The following is a 14,358-nucleotide window of genomic DNA, read 5'->3' as shown; positions in this document are numbered from 1 at the left end:
AATCTTACCATATTCCACAATATAGATGAAGCTTGAAGACATTATGTTAAGTGAAACAAGCCCATCACAAAAAGACAAATAATGCATGATTCCACTGATAAAAGGTATCTAAAGTAGTCACCCTCTTAGAAACAAAAAATATAATGGTGGTTGTCAGGGAGTAAACAAAGAAGGGAATGGGGAGTTGCTATTTAACAGATATAGTTCCAGTTTTGCACAATAAAAAAGTTCTAGGGATGTGTTGCCCAATAAATCATATAGTTAACACAAGTGTACACTTAAAAATGGTCAAGATGGTAAATTTTGTTGTGTTTTTTAATCACAAAATAACAACAACAAAATACATGAGGAAAGGGATATTATTGAAAGATCAGTGTTGAAACTGCCGTAAATTAGTTCCTAAGAAAACCATTCCCTGTATGGTCTGACATACATGTGAATTCTAAAAAAGCAACCAACCAAACAAAACCAAGCTCGTAGATACAGAGAATGGATTGGGGACTACCAGAGGGCAGGGAGTAGGAAGTGGATGAAAAGGGTGAAGGGGGTCAAAAGGTACAAACTTTTCAGTTATAAAATAAATGTCATGGCTACATAATGTACAGCATGGTGACTATAATTAGTAATACTGTATTATATATTTGAAAGTGGTTTAGAGAGTAGATTTAATGGGCCAAATGGGACCCCTTACTGGTCCCCAACATTAAGAGTCAAACAAGTTAGCTCTATTTACCTCAGCTTTCAATTATATACCTATTGAGTGCAGCACTCAATATGCCAGCAAATTTGGAAAACTCAGCAGTGGCCACAGGACTGGAAAAGGTCAGTTTTCATTCCAATCCCAAAGAAAGGCAATGCCAAATAATGCTCAAACTACCACACAATTCTATTCATCTCACATGCTAGCAAAGTAATGCTCAAAATTCTCCAAGTGAGGCTTCAACAGTACGTGAACTGTGAACTTCCAGATGTTCAAGCTGGTTTTAGAAAAGGCAGAGGAACCAGAGATCAAATGGCCAACATCCACTGGACCATCAAAAAGCAAGAGAGTTCCAGAAAAACATCCATTTCTGCTTTATTGACTATGCCAAAGCCTTTGACTGTGTGGATCACAACAAATTGTGGAAAATTCTTCACAACATGGCAATAATACCAGACCACCTGATCCACCTTCTGAGAAATCTGTATGCAGGTCAGAAAGCAACAGTTAGAACTGGACATGGAAAAACAGACTGGTTTCAAATAGGGAAAGGAGTACGTCAGGACTGTATATTGTCACCTTGTTTATTTAACTTATATGCACAGTACATCATGAGAAATGCTAGGCTGGATGAAGCACAAGCTGGAATCAAGATGGCCAGGAGAAATATTAATAACCTCAGATATGCAGATGACACCACCCTTATGGCAGAAAGCAAAGAAGAACTAAAGAGCCTCTTAATGAAAGGGAAAGAGGAGAGTGAAAAAGGTGGCTTAAAACTCAACATTCAGAAAATGAAGATCATGGCATCTGGTCCCATCACTTCATGGCAAATAGATGGGGAAACAGTGACAGACTTTATTTTTTCAGGCTCCAAAATCACTGCAGATGGTGACTGCAGCCATGAAATTAAAAGAGGCTTGCTCCGTGGAAGAAAAGCTATGACCAACCTAGACAGCATATTAAAAAGCAGAGACATTACTTTGCCAACAAAGGTCCATCCAATCAAAGCTATGGTTTTTCCAGTAGTCATGTATGGATGTGAAAGCTGGATTATAAAGAAAGCTGAGCACTGAAGAATTGATGCTTTTGAACTGTTGTGTTGGACAAGACTCTTGAAAGTCCCTTGGATTGCAAGGAGATCCAACCAGTCCATCCTAAAGGAAATCAGTCCTGAATATTCATTGGAAGGACTGATGCTGAAGCTGAAACTCCAATACTTTGACCACCTGATGTGAAGAGCTGACTTATTTGAAAAGACCCTGATGCTGGGAAAGATTGAAGGCAGGAGGAGAAGGGGATGACAGATGATGAGATGGTTGGATGGCATCACTGACTCAATGGACATGACTTTGAGTAAACTCCAGGAGTTGGTGATGGACAGGGAGGCCTGGTGTGCTGCAGTCCATGGGGTCGAAAAGAGTCAGACACGACTGAGCAACTGAACTGAACTCGGTTTTATAATTAAGGAGCTAGAAAAATTTACACTGAGATATCTGAACAACAATTATTTGGGACAGTTAGGCCAAGGAGCCTGACCTCCTTGGCTTAAACCCTACTATGGGGATCCCAGAACTTTTTATAAAAAGTAGGTAAAATAGAGAACAAAAAGAAAAAAAAAAACCTTTTAAAACCCCTCTTCCAAGACCAAAACTTGTTGATGAGATCCTAATGAAAACTAAAGATATAAAAATTGATGGAGTTGTGATAAAGGTATAGAAAATTGGCATATTTAAATAGGCTTTATGGGCTTCCCAGGTGGGGTTAGTGGTAAAGAACCTGCCTGCCAATACGAGAGACATAACTAATGTGGGTTTGATCCCTGGGTCAGGAAGATGCCCTGGAGGAGGGCATGGCAAACCACTCCAGTATTCTTGCCTGGGCAGAGGAGCCTGGAGGGTTACAGTCCATAGGGTTGCAGAGAGTCAGACACGACTGAAGCGACTTAGAACTCATGTAAGAGAGAAGATACTAACACTGCTTGCACAAGGGAAAAAAAAAAAGGAAAAAATTTAATTATGTATTGTGATCGCCTTTCTGTGGTGATCATTTCACAATATGTATACAAACAATGAATCATTATGTTGCACACCTGAAACTCATATAATGTTATATGCCCATTACACCTTTAAAAAAAACAAATAAATAAGTCCACAAAACACATCTTACTCCACACCTTGACAGCCTCTGGCCTCTTTTTTCCTTTTTGATCAAGAATCTCTAACTTGCCCCAAACAGTAACATAAACCTCGGTTGAATCAGAAACCAGATCTATAGGGAGCTCCAGGGAGATAGAGTCTGAAGCCCACTCTTTCTGTGAGAGGCAGAGTAAAGATGAAACAATAGAAGATGAAAATAGTGGGGGTTCTCAAGCCCAAACAATAGAAATCCATAATCCAGGATTTTCTGTATCCTGTGTACTCTGTGAAATGGAGGTAAAATTTTTTAACCTATTAATAGTGATCTTTGCTGAAAATAAACTCCAAAAAAAAAAAAAAAGAAAAGAAAAATTATTCCCAATCTTCAGAGATTTAACTATATTTAGTAATAAGTGATTGGTTTCCCAGGTGGCAAGAATGGTAAATAACTCACCTGCCAATACAGAAGATGTAAGAGACATAAGAGATGCAAGTTTGATCCCTGAGTCAGGAAGATCCCCTGAAGGAGGGCATGGCAACCCACTCCAGTATTCTTGCCTAGAGAATCCCACGGACAGAGGAGCCTGGTGGGCTACAGTCCATGGGGCGGCAGGGGGTTGAACACTACTGAAGTGACTTAGTGAGCATGCACACAGTAATAAGTGATTAGAGTAAATCATAGTCTCACAATTGTTTCCAGGACCAGTATGCTACCTTGAAATTTAAAATAGCCAATCAAATTGGCTAGATGAATGTTATATAGAATACTTCTGAAGACAGAGAGAAAAAATTACCTGAGAGTAAGACACTGAGCATGTTTGTCTTTTTTTCTGTTTTAAATTAAACCTATTTCAGTATATATTGGTTTGGAATCATAGGTAATTTTGGCACTACCTAATTTTATTTGGTCTGCAATTTCCTTTCCAGAGATAAAATCCCTAGTGAAACTCAATTTTTACATTGTAATAAAACCTGTCTTTGCTAGGAACATTAGATGATTTTTTTTTTGCCCTCTTAAGACTCATAACATTTAATATTGAGTTTTTCTATTTTTTGAATTGGAAAAAAATTTATTTTTACAACTAAGGAGAAAAGCAGCACATTTTTTATTCCCTCATATTGGAAATACACAAATATTTGGGGTGTTTTCCCATGTATACTACAGTGTTATACTTCAACTTCTATCAACATATACTCTACAGTGTGCCACCACCAAAGTGGAAAGGCAAAACAGGTAAAGGGGGTCAGCTGGATGGTTACACTGAGTTTTATATGTATTTTGAAAAATCTGGTTAAGCTATGTCTTGAATTTGGGGGTTAAACTTAGAAACATCTCTTTCACTTTCACAGATTAAAAATAAAAACTTGTTCTAGGCAAGATTTCAATGTCTTTTCTCTGTCCATAAGTAATTTTCTATAATAAAGTTTGAATGTACAATAGTAGCAAATAATTCTATTTTCTCAATCTGATTTGGCATACAAAGCAATACAGCTCATAGCAGATATGCTTCTGTAAAATATGCACACAAGACTGACCAAGAATTCTGGAGATGTGTTATATTCAGGACACACCAGCCTAACACTTTCCTAGCTCCCTTGTCCCTGTTGAAGTACTGCATGTGTGTAGCAGTCACTGAGATTTGCTGTATCCTAGGGTTTACGGACTGAGTTATAGTTTTGATATATGCCTAAAGTGACCCTTAAACCAAGACTGCATCTGGACACAGATGCAAATAAATGAAGGTACATTCAGGCAGTAGCTGGGCATTTTCACATTTGCTAAGCAGGTTTCAAAGAGCCACTCATTCCTGCCTGCTATATTACAATTTGGCCTCTCTGAAGCTAATTGGAGAAATAGTATAGAAAATCTAAGGCCAGGCCCTTTGTGTTGAGGAAGCCTATTTTAATTTCCACAGCAGTGGTAACTCTAAAATGAGGCAAAAGCATTATTTGAATTGGATCTTGTCAAAAACTCATTACAATCTGAAATACATGTGCGCTTACTTGAGATAGAAGGAGTGACCACTTTGTATATACAAGGTTTGGTATGAGAGATCCTTAAGCATTCAGAGGCAGTGTGGAGCAGTCATTATGAACATAGTGATGTGTACTCATGGAGATTTGAGCCATTTCCTATATATGTGACCTTGGGAAGTGTGCATGGCCTCTCTGAAACACACTGTTTCTTTTGTATTAACTATGTATGGGAGGCAATAATAATATCTATCTGATAAAGCTGTTGTAGAGATGTCAAATGAAATATGCGAAGTGCCCAAAACAGTAGCTAAAATGTGGTAGAAATTTAATAAACAGTAGCTTAAACCATTTTGAAATGGCAGTGTGACCAACATACTGGGAAAGAAACTTAAGTGAGAAGAAATAGCTGTACCTTACTCCTTTATATTTGATGAAATATTTTATCATAGGTTCAAATTAAACAAACTTACTGAGATAACTCTGGCTATTAAAATGCAATCTCTTTCAGTAATCAGGAAAAAAAGTATATTTCACTCCTTAGGCAAGTGCAAGCATCTTAAAAACTTATTTTTAGTTCAGCAGATGACTCAGCAGCACTGATTTATTTGAAATTCAGTCCAAACAAATTGACAACTGAACTGTCTGTATAAAGCATCATTAGAACACATACTCAGTGAAACAATGAGGTGGGGCGAAGTTCCATCTTGTAACATGTTAAAGATTGATATTTGCACATATTTCAGCTGCTCACCTTACTCAGTTTTAATCTTCCCTTCAAAGAAGATGGTGTGGACCATCTGCAAAGGAGCCCACTAGAGCATTTGTTTAGAGGAAAGATGCTAGGTCTGAAGTTACAGAATGTAGAGTCAGATAAGGGTATCTTACTTAAGATATTCAGGTATAGAAACAACCAGAAAGTGAATATGAACCAGAGTTCTTTAAAAGTTCTGAGACTGAATCAGAAGCATGCAAGACTGGTGAGTCCAAAGGACTAAGAACTTGGGAAAATGCCAAAGATTGGTAGCCAGAGAAAGAATGGAACAAAATAGGAGAGGGTCACGAGTGAATTGAGGGGGGAAAAAAGCCATTATTGTGGAAAAAAAACTATCAAAATGCCATACTTGATGAGATATGTTAACTTAATCATATAACATTGTGGTAGATAGTGCTTCGGGTGGCACTAGTGGTAAAGAACCTTCCTGCTAATGCAGGAGACATAAGAGATGCGGGTTTGATCCCTGGTTCAGGAAGATCCCCTGGAGGAGGGCATGGCAACCCAATCCAGTATTCTTGCCTGGAGAACCCCCGTGGACAGAGGAGTCTGGATGGCTACAGTCCATAGGGTTGCAAAGAGTCAAACACAACTGAGCTACTTAGAATGCATGCACAGATGCCTTCAGAGAAGTTTATGCTCTTAAGATCACTGAAGGACTTTGGCCAGAATGCCACACTTTGGCATGTGGTTAGCTCAACTAGTTAGAGTGATTTAACATAAGATTTGATTTTTACCTAGCCAATAAATGGTGTTCTTCAGTTGCTGCTATTAAATGAGCACATATTATATGACAGGAAAATGATGTACATTACCCCATGTGGTCCTTGCAACAGCCTATGGGATAGGTACTAGTACTGCTAGAATTTTAAAGATAAAGAAACTAAGGATCAGAGAAGTTAAATAACTTGTCCCAAATCAGCAGGCAGGAAATGATCTCAGGATTTGAGCCCTGGTTTGTCTGACTTCAAAGCCCATGCTTTTAGCTATTATGTATGGTTAGTTTTTAATTCACAGAATCCAAGCATAGCCCAGGGTGAGCTGTCTTACAAATATGTGTCACTAGCCATAGCAGGATCTGAATGTGGGTGGCCCAGAGCAAATCCATCACCACCCAAGGAAAAAAACACAACAATTAAGGCCAGGTCCTAATGATGACCTTCTTCTTGGGTACATGTCCTTTTGGCTGCCAAATTTCACAACAGAATGCCAACACTAAATTGTCATTTAAAGATCTATTTAATTGGTAATTTGAAATAGCCACACACAACCCAATATATATTAAAGCCAAGTGAAAAAAAAAACATATTTATGATGGTTTATATGTGGTTTTGTAAGGCATTTGTGTTTTTGTTTCATTATTCAATATCTTTTTAACAGGAAATTAGAGAGATACTTCTCCCTGGTCTCAACTATCAGGAATAGTAGTGTTTCTTCAAGGAACACTCATTAGCTTTTGCTTGTTTATTTTTGTTTTATTTCAAATAGGTGATGGTGGGGCTTTGTGGACCAAATATTCCAATGGCTTTAAATCCTGACTACACATTAGAACTACCTGGGTAGATTTTCAAAAATATAAATACTTGGACCCAATCCCCAAACATTCTGATACACTCTGTCTAATTTGGTCCTAAGAATCAACATTTTAGGTCTCTCCAGGTGATTCTAATGTATAACCGAAGTTGAGAGCCATGATGCTGCTTATCAAGTTTAGACACTCCTTCTTTGAGAAAATGCTTGGAAAACAGAGTCAGAGCCATGGTCCCCTCATAGCCAGCATGTTAGGACTTTGAGGCATGCATAATTTTTTTAGTCTCAATCCTAGCTCCATTTTATGTCGCATCCTTGTTTTTTTGTGTTTTAGTTTCTCACCTACTAACCAGAGGGGTTTTTGTAATAAAAATATCTCAATATTCTAGGTTTCCATGTAAATTACATTTTTAGAACATGTTAATGTATACAATCAAAATAATGTATTGAAAATTATGATGTTTACAGGTTATAAAGTATGGTTTAAGGAAATTATCATGTTCACTGTCAGTTTTTGCAGAATTTTAGGGATGCAAAGTTTACTCTGCCCTTGTATTTTCATTATTGATGTTCCAAGTAATAAAAATAAATCTAAATACTACTGGCTCAATTCACTCCTGATTCATTTTCCGATGTTTTAGTAGCACATAAAGAGCCAGTATATTGTTCAAATAAAGCATGCCATATTAGACTAAACACTAGTAACTATGTAGCTCTGTGATCTTTGACAAGTCAATTAACATCTCTGTTTTTTTTAACCCTAAGAAAAAAACATGGAAAGTGGTGAGAACTGAATTAAATTCCTTTTCTCTATACCAGTTATGGATTTTTTAAATCATTTTTCTATTACAGTTAGTGGAATCAGAGCATCTATAATGACAACTTTATTGCTACTAGTCTTATCACAAAATAATATGCATAGTTACATTTTTAAGGACTTCCCAGATGTCACCAATGGTAAAAAAAAAAAAAAAAAACCACCTGCCAATGCATGAGACATAAGAGACATGGATTCAATCCCTGGTTCAATCCCTGGGTTGGGAAGACCCCCTGGAGGAGGGCCTGGCAACCCACTTCAATATTCTTGCCTGGAGAATCCCATGGACAAAGGAGCCTGGCGGGCTACAGTCCATAGGGTCCCAAAGAGTCAGACATGACTGAAGTGACTAAGCATGCAGCACACACATTTTTAAATAATTTGTGAAAATTCAAAGCAAATGTTTATTGTATTGAGTAAATGAATTAGCCAGAAGAGAGTTTAATATTAAAAATATATCAGGGGCTTCCCTGGTGGTCCAGTTGTTAAGAATCTGCCTTGCAATGCAGGAGACATCAGTTCGATTCATGATCCAGGAAGATCCCACATGCCATGGAGCAACTAAGCATGTGTAGCACAACTACTAAGCCCACAAACTAGAGCCCCACCAACTAACTAACTAAAACACAAGTGATTCTAATATCCACAAATTGTCTTTTTCATCCTTTGGCAACAAGAGAAGGCCACACCTCACAATGAAGAGTAGCCCTGCTTGCCTCAACTAGAGAGAGCTGTGTGCAGCAATGATGACTCATCACAACCAAAAACAAATAAATGAATGAATATTTAAAAAAAAAAAGTATATCAGAGTACTGAAAAAGCAGAAAGTATCACTGAGCTATCACAGACATAGTAGCTTCAAAGGAGCAGAGGTATCTCCTAGGGTTGGGGCAACTATTAAGTCAGGCGGGCTTAACTGGGGATTCCTTGATCAGAAAACTCTTTAGCAGTCTTTTTAAAGGACAAATCCTGATCAGACAGCAGGATCAGTCAGTTCAGTCGTTCAGTCATGTCTGATTCTTTGTGACCCCATGAACTGCAGCACGCCAGGCCTCCCTGTTCATCACCAACTCCCGGAGTTCACTCAGACTTCCGTCCATCGAGTCAGTGATGCCATCCAGCCATCTCATCGTCTCTCATCCCCTGCTCCTCCTGCCCCCAATCCCTCCCAGCATCAGACTCTTTTCCAATGAGTCAACTCTCTACATGAGGTGGCCAAAGCACTGGAGTTTCAGCTTTAGCATCATTCCTTCCAAAGAAATCCTGGGTTGATCTTCAGAATGGACTGGTTGGATCTCCTTGCAGTCCAAAGGACTCTCAAGAGTCTTCTCCAACACCACAGTTCAAAAGCATCAATTCTTCGGTGCTCAGCCATCTTCACAGTCCAACTCTCACATCCATACATGACCACAGGAAAAACCATAGCCTTGACTAGACGGACCTTAGTCGGCAAAGTAATGTCTCTGATTTTGAATATGCTATCTAGGTTGGTCATAACTTTTCTTCCAAGGAGTAAGCGTCTTTTAATTTCATGGCTGCAATCAGCATCTGCAGTGATTTTGGAGCCCAAAAAAATAAAGACTGACACTGTTTCCACTGTTTCCCCATCTATTTCCCATGAAGTGATGGGACAGCAGGATAGGGTGATTTTTATCATGTGAAGCAAATATTATTTGAAGCAAAGCCATCTCCTGTTTTCCATCTCCATTGCTACCACCCTAGTTGAAGTCACTGTCATTCCATGCCTGAACTGACTGAGTAGGCTCCTACCTGGTATCCCTCTTGGCAAGTTTCAGTTCAGTTCAGTCACTCAGTCGTGTCCAACTCTTTGCAACCTCATGAATCGCAGCATGCCAGGCCTCCCTGTCCATCACCAACTGCCAGAGTTCACTCAGACTCATGCCCATCGAGTCGTTGATGCCATCCAGCCATCTCATCCTCTGTCGTCCCCTTCTCCTCCTGTCCCCAATCCCTCCCAGCATCAGAGTCTTTTCCAAAGAGTCCACTCTTCACAGGAGGTGGCCAAAGTACTGGAGTTTCAGCTTTAACATCATTCCTTCCAAAGAAATCCCAGGGCTGATCTCCTTCAGAATGGACTGGTTGGATCTCCTCGAAGTCCAAGGGACTCTCAAGAGTCTTCTCCAACACCAAAGTTCAAAAGCATCAATTCTTCAGCGCTCAGCCTTCTTCACAGTCCAACTCCAACATCCATACATGGCTACTGAAAAAATCATAGCCTTGACTAGACAGACCTTAGTCGGCAAAGTAATGTCTCTGCTTTTCAATATGCTATCTAGGTTGGTCATAACTTTTCTTCCAAGGAGTAAGCGTCTTTTAATTTCATGGCTGCAGTCACCATCTGCAGTGATTTTGGAGCCCAGAAAAATAAAGTCTGACACTGTCTCCGCTGTTTCCCCATCTATTTCCCATGAAGTGATGGGACCAGATGCCATGATCTTCGTTTTCTGAATGTTGAGCTTTAAGCCAACTTTTTCACTCTCCTCTTTCACTTTCATCAAGAGGCTTTTTAGCTCCTCTTCACTTTCTGCCATAAGGGTGGTGTCATCTGCATATCTGAGGTTATTGATATTTCTCCCGGCAATCTTGATTCCAGCTTGTGTTTCTTCCAGTCCAGCGTTTCTCATGATGTACTCTGCATAGAAGTTAAATAAGCAGGGTAACAGTATACAGCCATGATGTACTCCTTTTCCTATTTGGAAGCAGTCTGTTGTTCCATGTCCAGTTCTAACTGTTGCTTCCTGACCTGAATACAGATTTCTCAAGAGGCAGGTCAGGTGGTCTGGTATTCCCATCTCTTGAAGAATTTTCCACAGTTTATTGTGATCCACACAGTCAAAGGCTTTGGCATAGTCAATAAAGCAGAAATAGATGTTTTTCTGGAATTCTCTTGCTTTATCTGTGACCCAGCAGATGTTGGCAATTTGATCTCTTTTTCCTCTGCCTTTTCTAAAACCAGGTTGAATATCTGGAAATTCACGATTCAGGTATTGCTGAAGCCTGGAGAATTTTGAGCATTACTTTACTAGCGTGTGAGATGAGTGCAATTGTGCGGTAGTTTGAGCATTTTTTGGCATTGCCTTTCTTTGGGATTGGAATGAAAACTGACTTTTTCCAGTCCTGTGGCCACTGCTGAGTTTTCCAAATTTGCTGGCATATTGAGTACAGCACTTTCACAGCATCATCTTTCAGGATTTGAAATAGCTCCACTGGAATTCCATCATCTCCACTAGCTTTGTTCGTAGTGATGCTTTCTAAGGCCCACTTGACTTCACATTCCAGGATGTCTGGCTCTAGATGAGTGATCACACCATCGTGATTATCCGGGTCATGAAGATCTTTTTTGTATAGTTCCTCTGTGTATTCTTGCCACCTCTTGTTAATATCTTCTGCTTCTGTTAAGTCCAGACCATTGCTGTCCTTTATCGAGCCCATCTTTGCATGAAATGTTCCCTTGGCATCTCTAATTTTCTTGAAGAGATCTCTGGTCTTTCCCATTCTGTTCTTTTCCTCTATTTCTTTGCATTGATCGCTGAAGAAGGCTCTCTTATCTCTTCTTGTTATTCTTTGGAACTCTGCATTCAGATGCTTATATCTTTCCTTTTCTCCTTTGTTTTTCACTTCTCTTCTTTTCACAGCTATTTGTAAGGCCTCCCCAGACAGCCATGCTGCTTTTTTGCATTTCTATTCCATGGGGATGGTCTTGATCCCTGTCTCCTGTACAACGTCACGAACCTCATTCCATAGTTCATCAGGCACTCTATCAGATCTAGGCCCTTAAATCTATTTCTCACTTCCACTGTACAATCATAAGGGATTTGATTTAGGTCATACCTGAATGGTCTAGCGGTTTTCCCTACTTTCTTCATTTTAAGTCTGAATTTGGTAATAAGGAGCTCATGATCTGAGCCACAGTCAGCTCCTGGTCTTGTTTTTGTTGACTGCATAGAGCTTCTCCATCTTTGGCTGCAAAGAATATAATCAATCTGATTTCGGTGTTGACCATCTGGTGATGTCTATGTGTAGAGTCTTCTCTTGTGTTGTTGGAAGAGGGTGTTTGCTATGACCAGTGCATTTTCTTGGCAAAACTCTATTAGTCTTTGCTCTGCTTCATTCCGCATTCCAAGGCCAAATTTGCCTGTTACTCCAGGTGTTTCCTGACTTCCTACTTTTGCATTCCAGTCCCCTATAATGAAAAGGACATCTTTTTTGGGTGTTAGTTCTAAAAGATCTTGTAGGTCTTCATAGAACCGTTCAACTTCAGCTTCTTCAGCATTACTGGTTGGGGCATAGACTTGGATTACTGTGATATTGAATGGTTTGCCTTGGAAACGAACAGAGATCATTCTGTCATTTTTGAGATTGCATCCAAGTACTGTATTTGGACTCTTTTGTTGACCACGATGGCTACTCCATTTCTTCTGAGCAATTCCTGCCCGCAGTAGTAGATATAATGGTCATCTGAGTTAAATTAACCCACTCCAGTCCATTTTAGTTCGCTGATTCCTAGAATGTCGATGTTCACTCTTGTCATCTCCTGTTTGACCACTTCCAATCTGCCTTGATTCATGGACCTGACATTCCAGGTTCCTATGCAATATTGCTCTTTACAGCATCAGACCTTGCTTCTATCACCAGTCACATCCACAGCTGGGTTTTGTTTTTGCTTTGGCTCCATCCCTTCATTCTTTCTGGAGTTATTTCTCCACTGATCTTCAGTAGCATATTGGGCACCTAATGACCTGGGGAGTTCCTCTTTCAGTATCCTATCATTTTGCCTTTTCACACTGTTCATGGGGTTCTCAAGGCAAGAATACTGAAGTGCCTTGCCATTCCCTTCTCCAGTGGACCACATTCGGTCAGACCTGTCCACCATGACCCGCCCATCTTGGGTTGCCCTGCGGGCATGGCTTAGTTTCATTGAGTTAGACAAGGCTTTGGTCCTAGTGTGATTAGATTGCCTAGTTTTCTGTGAGTATGGTTTCAGTGTGTCTGCCCTCTGATGCCCTCTTGCAACACCTACCACCTTACTTGGGTTTCTCTTACCTTGGGCATGGGGTATCTCTTCACAGCTGCTCCAGCAAAGTGCAGCCGCTGCTCCTTACCTTGGATGAGGGGTATCTCCACACCACCGCCTTCCTGACCTTCAACGTGGGATAGCTCCTCTAGGCCCTCCTCTGCCCGTGCAGCCACAGCTCCTTGGACATTGGGTTGCTCCTCCCAGCCCCCGCCCCTGGCCTCGGGCACAGGTTGGCTCCTCCCGGCCACCGCCCCTGGGCTCAGTCACAGGGTGGCTCCTCCTGGCCGCCACCCCTGACCTCAGAGGAGGACTACCGCGACCGGTGCAGTAAGCGCAGGCAGCTGCAGTGACCGGTGCACTCTCCCACATTGTAGGCAGACGCTTTACCATCTGAGCCACCAGGGAAGTCCCTTGGCACATTTACCCACAAACAAATCACCCTCTGTTTGTGATCCAAAAAGATAGTTTAAAAATCAGGTTATGTTGCTTTGCTGTTTGCAGTTCTTAAAAATGACTTACCTCTTCACTCGAAAAGTGAAGTGAAGTTGCTCAGTGGTGTCTGACTCTTTGTGACCCCATGGACTGTAGCCTACCAGGCTCCTCAGTCCATGGGATTTTCCAGGCAAGAGTCCTGGAGTGGGTTGCCATTTCCTTCTCCAGGGGATCTTCCCAAACCAGGGATTGAACCCAGGTCTCCCTACCAGGGAAGCCTGAAAAACTAACTTCAAATTCTCTTCCATGGCCTACAAGAGCCTATTTGACCCCACTTGTGTCTAGCTCTCTCACCTAATTTCATGGTCTGTTCTCTGCATTCCAGCCTTGTTGACCCTTTAGCTTCTCAGATCTCTCATAATTCATTCTGCTACACAGTCTTTGTACACGTTGTGCCTGCTTTATGGGATGATTACTTTTCTTTCTGTTATCTAGTTAACACTTACCTGTCCTTCAGATCTTAAGTCAAAAGTCTCCTCCTCAGGGAAGCCTTCCCAAATTAGGTAGGGTTCCCCTCTTATGGGTTCTCAGGACACCAAAGCACTCTTTCCTCACTGTTTATAATTATACACTTATTTCAGTAAATCTGTATTTCCCATTAGACTATAACCTCTTTGGAGACTGAACCAGATCCATGTTGTTCACTATGATATATCCTGGATGTAGCACATGGGAGGTGATCAACACAGCTACGATATTTTTTAATGAATAAATTAATAGATTGCTTTAAGGACACGGGCTGAGTATTATTCCCCACTGCCTAGTGCAGTGCTTACATTTCGTATATACTCAATAAAGGTTTGTTAGAACATCAATGGGCCTGAAACCAGAGAAAGTTAGATTTTTTTTTCCCCCTAGTTATCTAATTGTCTGTCAGGGGTCATCATAAACGTG

Source organism: Budorcas taxicolor, chromosome X (assembly GCF_023091745.1).
Source record: "Budorcas taxicolor isolate Tak-1 chromosome X, Takin1.1, whole genome shotgun sequence".
Taxonomy (NCBI): Eukaryota; Metazoa; Chordata; class Mammalia; order Artiodactyla; family Bovidae; genus Budorcas; species Budorcas taxicolor.
The sequence above is the reverse complement of the archived record's forward strand: the minus strand, read 5'-3'. Positions refer to the sequence as shown.